Source organism: Octopus bimaculoides, chromosome 11, assembly GCF_001194135.2.
Source record: "Octopus bimaculoides isolate UCB-OBI-ISO-001 chromosome 11, ASM119413v2, whole genome shotgun sequence".
Taxonomy (NCBI): domain Eukaryota; kingdom Metazoa; phylum Mollusca; class Cephalopoda; order Octopoda; family Octopodidae; genus Octopus; species Octopus bimaculoides.
In genome coordinates, this window is record NC_068991.1 from 79126093 (window position 1) to 79139446 (window position 13354).

A 13354-nucleotide genomic window follows, 5' to 3' on the forward strand; every position below is an offset into this window, starting at 1 on the left:
TGTGTGTGTGTGTGTGTGTGTGTGTGTGTGTGTGTAGGAGGGGCTCCCACATAGTGTATATCTGAGTACTCAACACACATATATATTGCGTGAGCGCGCGTCTTTCTGTCACTTCTACCGAAAGACAATATGGGGACTTGGCTCTTAGTCGAATGAAGTCGATAGAATAAATTCCAGACTTTAAAATAATAAAGTATTTATTAACTAAACCTTTTTGCTATGGCGCAGATGAATGTTTACAATCTAATTACTAAAGAAGAAAAAAAGAGCATAAGAATAAATGAATTTGGCGATATAGCAAATATATAGGTTGGTGGTTTGCAGCTCGAATATTCAAATCTGTTTATAAACATTTAACAAACAAATACCTTTAATTCTTTATCTTGGACGTTACTTTCCTACTAAAAATTATACCTTGTACAGAATAAGATAAAGGAGAATATATTTCAACAAAGCGAGTCACTAAGGAGCAAAAGTGAGAAACATCATAATCTGGTGGGTCTATCAAACAAAAAAAAACGGAAAGTAAACAAAATCTTCATATTGCAGTAATAATGTTGAGTGAAAATCTACGTGGAGCCGTTCATATATCTTCTAAACTGTTCTAAATACCTCACGATAATAGCAAACCAGATGCGAAAGTGCTTTACTAATGCCTGGACAGATTAAAAGAACCATAGTTAATAAATATAACATATAAGGAAAAACGATAGATAGAAGAAAAGCCAGTGCTAAGACCAGATATGAAAAGCTTAATCGAAGAGTATTAGAAAGAGTTATATGTAGTATGGAAGCACACAGTTGAAAGATCCGCTTTCATTCAAGATGTGTAATAGACTCACAGTCGGATATTACAGTCAAGTCTCCTTTAAACCATATTCTAGAGAAGAATATATCAGGTAATGTGTTCCTGGATGAAAGAAATATAAAGACGGATAGGTTATGCTGAAATACATTTGACCCTCGGTTTCCCGATTAGAGTCGAAGGGGGTCGATACAAAGGTTGGAACAGCCAAAAGAAAATCCGTGGCTACCATAGCAGCAAAGGCGATACTAACTGCTGTAAGAGCAACAAAAGAAACGGTCATATTAGGACTGATGCCATCTAGATTAAGCTAATGCTAGAGCACATCTCCATGATGACACAAAACCTATATAGAAGCTCACACACACACACACACACACATACACACACACACACATACGCACACATTGACAAATTTTAGCGCTGCTCACCGACCAAAATATCTGATTCCGAAGCAAGACCTAACAAAATGGGTAACCGAATATAACTTTTAAAAGTATTCTCTCATTTTCTACAATGATAAGACAATTGCAGTCAATACGTCAGTTATTTCCTTTCAGCTTCATTCCACCCTCCTCCCGAATGGCTATTCAGGTATCTTGCCGTTCATACAATCATTGGAGTTTAATGTACGACGTTAATTTCCTTGCCTCTTCTGCAAAATATATAGCTTTTAAGAGTAAAATAATTTCCTACTTCGTCTAATGCTTGTATAAAGCATATGCACATCGGCCAATTCTTTCATTCATTCTTTCTTTCTTTCTTTATTTCTTTCTTTCTCACACACACTACACGCATATACATACATACATACATACAAACAAACATACATACATACATACATACTTACATACATGCATACATGCATACATAAATGCATGCATGCATAAACCGCAACCCGAAGCAACAAGTGGCGTATTTGGCGTGGCAGACTATTTATTGAAAATACGATGAATACTGTCTTCAACTTTGGAGCCACAACTATCAGCCATGTTAAATAAATGGTTAGTCCTCAGCTGAAATAACAGCGGGAGCCTTTTATTCACGATCGTAGTGGTTTTCGACTGAAACTTGAATTTAGCATGTAGAAAATTACCACAAACAACATGGCTGGACGTTGATGTTGAAATTCCAAGGAAAGAGCCATGGATCTAGGTTAGAAACAGACCCTTTATTTATTGGCAAGGAATCTTGAAATAAAACTGTATAATGACACACACACACACACACACACACAGGAGTACACACATGGACCGCTGAAATCTACAAACATTTCCATTCTTTCTTCTAGCTCTATGTCAGAGCTACAAGGGAAACGACCAACTTTGGTTTCAAGATGAAAGGTGTTCTTCCATCAGGATAATGCTCAGCTATATACAGCGAGAAGGACATTCCAAAAGCTGGGGCAGTTTGAACTGGAAACGATGCCCCATCCACTAAATTCGCCCTTCCCATCATATTTGCCCCAACCACCATATTCAATGGACATTGCCCCATCTCATCATCGTTTATTTTGCATTCTTCAAAATCATTTCAATGGAAAAAATATGAATTCTGTAGTGGAGGTCAAAACAGTACTGCAGGAGTATTTTTCATCATGGACAAGTGAATTTTGGAAGAGAGGCCTTGCACGTCTACCAGAAAGATGGAAGAAGAGCATTGTAGAAAACGATGGAGAGTATATTTTAGTTTATAAAAAGAATCGTTTTTATCTTAATTTTGAAAAATAAAGATGTATAAACAACCGCATTATTTAAGGGATGACCATATATATGTATGTGTACAGAGAGAGAGAGAGAGAGAGAGATGCACATATGCATGTATTCCAACTGCTGGAAATTTTCCAAAGTATTCTTCGATTGCACAGTTATGAATCGAGAGAATACGGTAACAGGTGCTTTTATCAGATTCTTTAATTAAATCTGGAAAATAATTATCGCTCACTCCAATTTCTAATTTAAAACATCTCTTAACGGATCTGAAGCGTCTCATATCCTGTCACGAATGCGTAAATGAATAACAATATACATATACATACATATTTATATATACACACACCCATACATATATTTATTTATAAATATATAGGGCTGTGTGTGTAAGTAAATGTATATATGCATATTATATATTTATATCTAAATCTCTGTATATTTGTGTGCTTATACTTGCCCCGACATTTTTGCTTTTTGGAGTGTTTGCTTGGAACTTGTATATGAATAACATTCCTTCGGGCGTTCAATATTTTTGATTACGCCCAATGATGTACTGGTTGATAATTCGCAGCAGCTATTCCAGATTCTTCTAAATCTCTCAGCATAAGAAATCGACTCTAAACATGAATAGAACGCGAGGTGGAGTATTATGTATGATTGTACATAACGATGTGCCAACTCCTCTTATTATACATTTCGTAGCGATTGATCAATATAAGGTGTTATGAAATACTTATATATTAAATCGAATATCTACAGAACTATTTAATGAATATATAATATATTTTGCCAATACCAAACAGGTATATTCCATCTCAAACACGCAAATAAGTGAATGAACACGGAAAGAAAATATTATTTAGATGTCTGATATCATTAATATATGCATCAATCTACATACAGAATTGACATGCAAATCATTTGATAGCATATATATATATGTATATATATGTATATATATATATATATATATATATATATATATATATATATATATATATATATATATATAAGTTGATATCAATTTATATATATTTATATATATATATGCATATATAGTGATATGTATATATATTTATGGATACATGATATGTATACATGATGGTGGCATATGTGTGTATATATAACTCCGCTACCTTACACACATACATACACAATATGAAAATATAATGACTGCTAAACTAGTAACCTTGTTAGTTGGATACAGTGTATCGTGTTAAGACGCTGTGCGATGTGAGTTCAAATTCCAACAAAGACAACAATGTCTTTTATGCATTTGGAGTCGTTAAGAAAAGGATCAACTCAGCGCATAGAATCAAAGGAAATGTAAAAGTGTCTGATATTTCGCTGGTTTGTAATTTCCCCAACATTTTGCGTTCTGACAGCAACACCACCGATTCCGTTTGCACAAAGCTGTTTTGGTTTTCTCATAGCGGCCTTTACCCTCAAGTACGATGGTGTAGTGGAGAGGAGAGACTTGCTTGAATGGTCAAAGCTTTCCTTAAAAAACAAAACCTTGGCCAGGGGTTTTGAAGAAGATACGATGTGGACTGTATATCTGCATACACGTGGTGATAAGGAGTCTATACAGACACACGGCAGCTCGTACACACACACACACACACACACACACACACACACACACACACACACACACACTTTTATTAAAGTCCTCGGTGGGATTATAAGCAAAATACACCGGTTGGCAGATGCACAATGTGAAAGGGAAACTTTTCATCTCAGGAAGGCCGCTCTAGTGTTTAAAACAGCAAGGATTACGTAACTGGTCACAATGAACAACTCGGAATGTTGGGCCTCCAACAAGGACTTTCGCTATACCCTTAAAAGTCAGAATCAGGACCTCCTCGTATGTCTACGGACCCTGAAGTTCTAAAATGTCCTGTGGTATGTGAAGATGAAACGTCTTGTGGTGTTTTTCTGGATTTTAATGCTCAAATTCCGCCGAGGTTAACTTCGCTCTTCTCCTCGGAGCATGAAATATAACGTAGCAGTCAAGTACTGAGGTTTATGTTATCAACTAACCACTTCCCTCAAAATTGTTAAGCGTGCATCTACATCTGGAACAATTTCTGCTCAAAAATTTTATTAACGAATGTAGTTTTCTTGTAATTGGCTGCGATACATTGTTATCGTGGAAGAAGCAACTAAAAATAGACTCATTAAATTCTCTTAATTGGCAATCCATATATATTCGAATATACTAACCTTCAATCAGTGTTCTGCTTCAATGAAGGAAATATACATGGCCACCGGACGCTCAGCGAAACTGTAACGAAAGAAAGGGCAAATATAGTGATCTACCCTGAAAATTTAACATATAATATTTCACCATTTTTATTCTCGTCATCAATACAGATACATAAAAACTGGTACAGACGAATACATTTAATATGTATAAGCGTAGAATATACGATAGGATAGAGAATAGATATATTTTGGTTTCATGTTAAGAAAAGAAAGAAAATATCCTAGTTTCTCAATATTTTAAGCCAATGACATGGAAAGAGGTGTTCGCCTCCATCTTGGAAAGCACAGTCTTGTTTAGTTGGCGGAGATTTTCAACATCTGAAGGAGATACACTATATCTGGCGTCATTCAGAGACAAAATTAATAAAAAAAAACATGCAACATCCCTGTTAAATATGATGTGGACATTGAAAGGTGGAATAAGCAACCCGCAGATAGAATGGAAAATTATTGCTAAAGCCAAAAATTACAGAAGACGGGGTACCAAATGTGAAATTAAACACTATACAATCAACAAATAATATCATAAACATTAGGGATAAAACATTATCTCGCTGCGTACACAAGCAATATTTTACACTCAAATATTTCAAAGAAGAATCCCTATCTGCAAAGGTAATACCACCAGGATCGCCTATTTCATAGCCGTCCATTCCAGAAATCATAGTAAATAATTTCCACAAGCAGCAAATTTGTTCCATTTGCCAAGAGATTTGCAAGGCATCAACAGGCCTCCATGGACACGTTCGTGACGATAGAACATGATGAACGCTTTATTTTACTGAACCCTCCCTTGTCGCACGCGACAAGAGAGTACATCATATATATATATATATACATTAAAGACGAGTTAAATGTGCTTCAGTAGAAGGAATTAATACAGTTCATTTTTTAGGGAAAAAGTTATTGAGGAAAGGGAGAGATATACAAGGAATTAGATATAATGCAGAAAGTATACTTTCCGTGATAGATCGCTATATCAAATGATGTAATATTTTCCTTAATCAATTAAAGGAGCCGCTAGAAACGGCCGTAATGACACCGGTACAACATTGTTACACATTTATATATATATGGTGATCTTTCGATTTGAACACAGTATATATAATTTCTTAAACCACGTGTATTTGTTTATGTTTCTGAAGAAGATCGCTTTTCGTAAAATCTTTTAATTTGTTTATACATATGTGGCGTGGGGATAAGCGAAAGTCGGCGTAAAAGCGAAAGAGACTGAGAGAGCGCAATTAGATCAGGGAAGTTCTTTTGAAGTTCATGTGAAGCGAAAGAGTGTGTGTGTGTGTGTGTGTGTGTGTGTGTGTGTGTGTGTGTGTGTGTGTGTGTGTGTGTGTGTGTTTGATAGGGTATGCGAAACAGAAAGTGTGGTGTGTACGTGAAGTTCTTTTGTTAGTGTGTGTGAAGAGACAGAGGGAGCAATGGTGTTGGTGTGTGTGTGTATGTGAGAGAGAGACAAAGATAACTGAAATTTTTAATTCACTTTTTGTTGTGAGTGAATGTGTGAATGATTGACAGATAAAACGTGAGAGAGGTTATGTATGTATGTATGTCTGAATGGCTTCGGTGACACACATACATAGATGTGTGTGTGTATATATATATATATATATATATATATATATAAATACATACACACAAGATCTACATATACATATATGTATATAATACATAGATGGATGTGTATATATATGTGTGTATACATACATAGATGTATATATATATATATATAAGATGTGTATATAACATACACAGACACATATATACAGATATATATACAGATATTTATATATACATACACACACATATACATATATAAGATAGATGGGTATTTATATATAAATATATATATATATACATAGATGTGTGTGTGTGTGTGTGTGTGTGTCACTGAAACCATTCACACATACATAATACCCTCTCTCCCTCTCTCTTTCACATACACAAACTCCAGCACCATTACTCTTTCTGTCTCTTCACACACACTAACAAAATAACTTCACATACATACCACACTTTCTATCTCGCACACCCCATCAAACACACACACACACATATACACACCAATTCTTTCGTTTCACGCCGGCATCAAAAGATAACTTCCCTGATCCAATTGCTCTCTCTCTCTCTCTGTCTCTTTCACTTTTACGCCGACTTCAAAAGATATCCCCTCGTCCCCTCCCCATATATAAAATATTTTTTTTTACGGAATGCGATGATCTTGTTGAGAAATAAAAAAGCACGTGGCCTTTTTTGACATTTATCGAAATTTTGCCGTATACATATAAAAGCACACACACACACACACACACACACACACACACACACACACACACACACACACACACACACGTGTATATAGAGGAAAATGTAGACCAAACACGAAGGCAGGACGAATATCTCAAGTAATTTAGAATACTTAATTAAAGTAAGGTGAATTTGAAGCAACTAATTAATTAGTAAATTAGTTGTTGGACATCTTACAGCTGTTTCTAGGATATCCCAAGAGATAGGTTAGCATCTCCGTACACTTGGTATACCGTCATCGTAGACTTCTAGCTTCTATTCACTCACTCATAACCCTTATTCCTTTCTGCTCTAGGCACAAGGCCCGAAAGTTTTGGCGAGGGGGCCAGTCGATTAGATCGACCCCAGTACACAACCGATACTTAATTTATCGACCCCGAAAGATGAAAGGCAATGTGGACCCCAGCAGAATTTGAACTCAGAACGTAAAGACAGACGCAGTACCGCTAAGCTTTTCGCCCGGCCTGCTAACGCTTCTGCCAGCTCTTCGCCTCATTTGTGTATCCTGATGCCAGCTCTTCGCCTTATTTGTGTATCATGATGTTTATCCTTTTCACTCTATACACCCACCTGGACCATTTTCATATTAGCTAATCCCTTAATCTATTCCTTCAACATGAGCGCAACATTCGAAATACTGTCTGGATTTGCCTGAGATTACACTTACAGAGCAATATGAATAGCGTGGAGAGTATTGGGTTAGAAAAACCCTTGTATGGGAAAAGTCAAAGCTGCTCGTAGGTTTCGAACGTACATCTGTAAACATGACAGGCATTCTATCATTGCATTTCTTCACCCATTTGAGAAGCTTTGTTCTTATCAGACGAGTTGCATCTCGTTTAAATCTTCAGAATTTGAAAACTTCAAGAGACATGAAATGAATTCCTTTTCTAGTTACAGTGGAGCTCCAAGCATGTATTTATATACCCACTCACATGTATACTAGCTTTAATGATATCTTCTGCTTTATGTTCCATGATCAAAATGCTTTCCGTAGTAATGTAGAAAGTTTAACCATAAATATTACTCAACTGTACTTTATAGAAATATATTGAAATACTTATTCTGAATTGTTCTAACGTTCTAAATGTTACATTAATAACAAACAACACACTTTTAAAGCCGAATGCATAATTCAGTAGTTTTAATGCCTTAAACTACAGGTTTAGCTAATTTGCCATTACTGGTTATACGTGTATCATCACAAACATGAAGTAAAAAATAATCTATTCATATGTATAAAAGAAATATCCCACTATAATAATTTCCCCGTCTAATGGATAATTATTTGCACAACCAGAACTTCAAGACACATTCCTGATAGTCTCATTATTTATTATGTAAACTGTTATCTTGGTATCAATTCCTAAATATAGACGCCAAATATGACAAATTGGCTTCTACGAGATATTCAGGTGAACAGAACTGCTTCTATTACATACTTTTCGATGTCTTTAAACACTGTTTATATAACAAATGGGAGATTGATCTTTTAGAGATAGAGTTTGATAGCAAATAATAATGAGAAAGTACTTTGTTAATATATAATAGTTTCATAATTCATCATTCTGTTCTAAACTTTCGCTACACAGATATTGTTAATATCAGTTATCAATATACTTGGCAGAATTATGTCACATCTCAGTTTGTTCCTGTACTATGGAGAGACGCTCTTTATATTTTGATATATAGAATATTTACCATATCATTGAACCAAAGAAGCAAATCATCAATAAATATTAATGTGAAATATTGCAATATCTCGTTATTGAAATTTAATTGAAAATGGCTTTATAGTTGGGATTTGAATTTGAAAATAAATTCCCGAATTCCACGGGGACTGGAAAAGAGTTGAAAGTTATAATAAATTAACAATAATGTCAATGTTTCCCTGCTCTTCTTCTTTGCCGTGTTACTTCCGGCTGCATTCGATCTCAGTTCAAATCACATCGAAGTCAACTTTGCATTTTCAGCGTAATTGGGTTGATAAAATAAAGAATCAATCAAGTACTGGATTGATTTAACTAATTCCAGACTTGTTAGCACACCGGACAAAAGGCTTAGCGGTATTTTCTCCGTCGTTACATCCTGAATTTCCATTTCACCGAGGGGTCGATAAAATAAGTACCAGTTGAGAAATCGATTACCCCTCGCCTCCGCTCCCTTAAAATCACTGGTTTTGTGCCAACATTTGACGCATTTGTTTTTGCCATTCTAGGATTCTTCAATCTTTACTTCTGAGATATTTCCTTCGTGCCAAAAAAAAAAAAAATACAAAAACAAGAACAACCACTCAACGGAGTAAACAAAACAAAGTGTTGCGTCTTCGACAAGTTACGTTAATTACAACAGTTTATGATATGAAACAAGAAGGTCCATAAACGATAGGAATGACACTGGTATATTGCTGGTACAAATATTTATAACTCGAAACGCAGAAAGACATTGCCTAATCTAATGGTATTTTATAGTAAGGGCATGTAATTACACAACGTAAGGTATTGTGTAACGTAAACCTTCTGTCCTCCTGATACTGATAAACAGTTCTAAGGCCTCCACCAGGGAAGGTTTCTTCTACATCTACAACTGAAATTCCCTCCGCCACCTGGCTGCAGTCCCGAGTAAAGTTCTTTTGTGGTATGTGACGGCCAGAATGTGTCCATGCAACCAAATATCCTCTCTCCCTGATGTTCATGTTGTCTAAAGTAAGAGCAAAAGCTGACAGAGCTTGCATCAGTCCCTTTGCAGATGAACTGACATCGCAATGAAACGAAACAAATACCACAGCACATTTTCCACAACTGTCTAATGCTTATGTCAATGTACCGTTCTGGCCTCTACTTTTTTTTCTCAGTCCGAGAACCATACAATATATATTTAATCACGGCAATATTTGAACTCAGAGCGTAAAGAAACGAAACAAATATCACATTTTCCCCGACTTTTAAACGATTCCTTGAAGGATGAAGGATATAGCTGAACTCGGCCGGATTTGAACTCGGAACATACAGAACCGGAACAAAGACGTCAGAGCATTTTGTTTATTGCTAATCAACTATCTTCACAGGTTTCTGTCAATCCACCATCTTTAATGAAAAAAAAATCACTACAACGTACTATATAGAAGAATGTTCCGAATACATCTGTTACATTAATCAACCTGCTTTTCCATTGGAATGATATTGTTACAGAAACGTAGATTACATCCAAAGTATTATACATAGCAAGACAGAAAAACGCAACGTTAACAACATTCCGTACTTTGGGAGGGAAAGGAGATTACAATAGTTTAGGATGAATGAGAGAAATCGATTGAGAATCTGCATTACATAAAGGTGCAGTTGTTAGAAAGATACTAATGTTATCTGACTTATTGCTGACTTGTCTATTTTAATCCGTGTAGTGTCAGTACACATACATACAAACACACACCTACACACGTACATGCGCGCACACACACACATGTACGCAAAAGTACATATACACACAGGTATATATTTTAGTACATGCTTACATATAACTAATTGGTATACGCAAACACACACACTAACGCGTACTCACGCACACAATATATATATATATATATATATATATGTATGTATGTATATCATTAACAGAGGTGGCAACGCAATTCTTTTCTGCGCATTTGCTGCGAATACATAAGCATTCCAGTGAAAATGCTAACTAAATTTGGCAAACGGTGGAAGACATGTACATGCGTGAATATGCGAATGAAGAAGAATGGGAAGAAAATTGGCTACGTGAGAGAAAAACAAAGGGAGAAAGAGAATGAAGGTGTGAGATATATGGGAGCTAGAGAGAGAGAGAGAGGAAGAGAAAAGATTAGCTAGAATGAAGAAAGATGTTGTAGAGATAAAAGACACAGTACTACAAGATTTATTATTTCTGATGTTTTATGCATATTATTGATTTCTGGTAAAAGCAGTGGGGGTCATATTAAAAGTAGAGCACTGGACTAAACGCATTACTGTTCTTAGTTATATCCCTTGATGTACTTAGTCCAAATATATATATATATATATATATATATATATTACACTGTAGGCAATTGAAAACCTTCGACGGGAACCTGATACTTTTCTCTCTGCAATGATAATCTTGTTTCTCTGTCAATAATATTGGATTGTTAAATGACAAAGCTAAACTATACCGGATTTGTGAAAAAGATGAAACGAAACTCAACCAAGTTAATAACATAACACCAAAAGATATTGAGCGTTTTCGCTGCTTTCAGTGCTTATAGTCAGCAGTGATTTTAGCAAACTTCCAATAAAAGGCATTGCTTCCAGTATTTTTGCAGATAGCTAAAACTATATTGTCCACTGAAACCATCTTCTTCTAAAAAGGTATAATGAGATTTGAACGAAATGAAACAGTATTACTAGTAGAATAAGAAGCCTGGAAGAGGCAGAGTGCCACAAACATTTTGTGAGAATCAATTCAGAAATTCCTCCACCTTAGAACTTAAATGAAGGGGCAAGTTTCCTACGAGAATTTGAGCAAAAAGAACTAAGGCAGTTTACCAATCAGTCCATCAGCTCTATATATCTGTAACGCACATGTACTGGGACATAAATCTTTCAATCTTTAATTTATCACATGGTCTCGGCTCCGAGAACTGGGGGTACGCTTAATTAAATCCCACTCATGTTTCCTGCAAATATATGTTTGAAATTGGGGAGATGAGAGGCAAAATCAAATTTGTATTGGTTTTAATGTAGAATATATCGGAACGAATATAAATACGAGATCCAATGATGTTCAATGCACAACTATTTCCGCTATTTTACTTTTTCAAAAATAAATAAATAAAATAAAAAGTTAATGATGTTGGAATTCAAAAATGTGTGTGAAACTTTTTGCTTCCTCGCAATTGTATGATGCAAACAATATTGTAGTGAATTATAATCTTTGGCTAAATGGATCTTCACGTTACTTACGACATACTTTTGAGTTACAAAATCTATCGTGGCCTGTGTTTATATCACTATTCTTTCATCTCAAATAATGTTAATGTTTATTGTAGTTTTCATTGAAAATGCATGCAACATATTCGTAGGATATGAAATAATTTATTGACAGGTGCATATAAATGCACTGTTCTATTCATTGTGTGAGAAGTGATAACGACCACACTTGTGTTATATAACCGACACTTAAATATATGCATCTAAAAACGGCAGATGTTTTGGCCAGTGATCTACTGCTATTTCACTGAAATTGAAAATGTCAGCCGATTTCGTGAATGACACAAGTATTTTCGTATATATATATATATATATATATATATATATATAAATAAGCGTAAACAAATAAATCGAAAATACGTCGGGATTTTTATTTTAAACCGAATGAAAACATTTCCAAGTAAAACACCCTATATCAATTGAAACCATTTTATGACGCGCAGCTTATAGACTCAGTAACAATAGCACAATTCTAAAAGACATGCGATGGCTAATAATTAACACATTTCATTATATTCGAAGCCCTATTGATTTTGCGATACTATGACATTTCTAGATTAACAAGATATTGATGTTCAAGCTTCTCAAGTATTAATGCAACAGCCATAATATGTTGCCCAAATATATAAAAGATGATTTAAGTAATGGTTAACGATGTTGGTTTGTAGTAGGTCGAAAGAAATAGATACCAAAATACTGCTGGAGCATAACTGCTTTTGGATTTTACAAGTATTAAGAAACATGGAACATATATTTTATAGAATAGAATTTGTCAGGTAAATTTTGTTCAGAATTCAGGGAAAGATACTGGCCTGCTCCTGGCCTTACAACCGCAAATTGTATTTAATGCCGGTCTTCACAATCCGCTAGAATAATAAATACCATCATCGAATGTGCACTCGCATATGAGTGTGTTCTAGAGTTTGTCTGTATGTGGCTCTGCATAAGCGTATGCATAATGTCTCTTTTGGAGAAGAGAAATCTTGTTGTTACTGACAGAAAGGAAGCTTGTCAAGAGGAAAAATGGTTGTCTTTTCTCTGCATGAAATGCGCGTCTAGACACTTTTTTGGCTTTTTAAGAAGCAATTAGACTTGTTTCTCATGTCTGTCAGTTCATAATTGTTGCTTCCCGCCGTGGAAATGGTGGAAAATTGATATCAATCCAGACTACAAGGAAAACGAGATGGAGTGAAAGTGCTTCATAAACACACACACACACACACACACACACACACACACACACACACACACACACACACACA

The 13354-nt window shown here is 35.3% G+C and overlaps 1 protein-coding gene across 3 annotated transcripts in view; it reads right to left on the reverse strand.

Annotated features, from left to right (window-relative positions):
* The window catches only part of LOC106869985 (metabotropic glutamate receptor), a 203837-nt gene that overhangs the window by 164003 nt on the left and 26480 nt on the right, over nucleotides 1–13354 (reverse strand). For all 3 annotated transcript variants that reach the window (XM_052971958.1, XM_052971957.1, XM_052971956.1), the window contains one exon: nucleotides 4744–4804. The gene's annotated coding sequence lies outside the window, so the exon portion shown is untranslated. The remainder of the gene's footprint in view (nucleotides 1–4743; nucleotides 4805–13354) is intronic.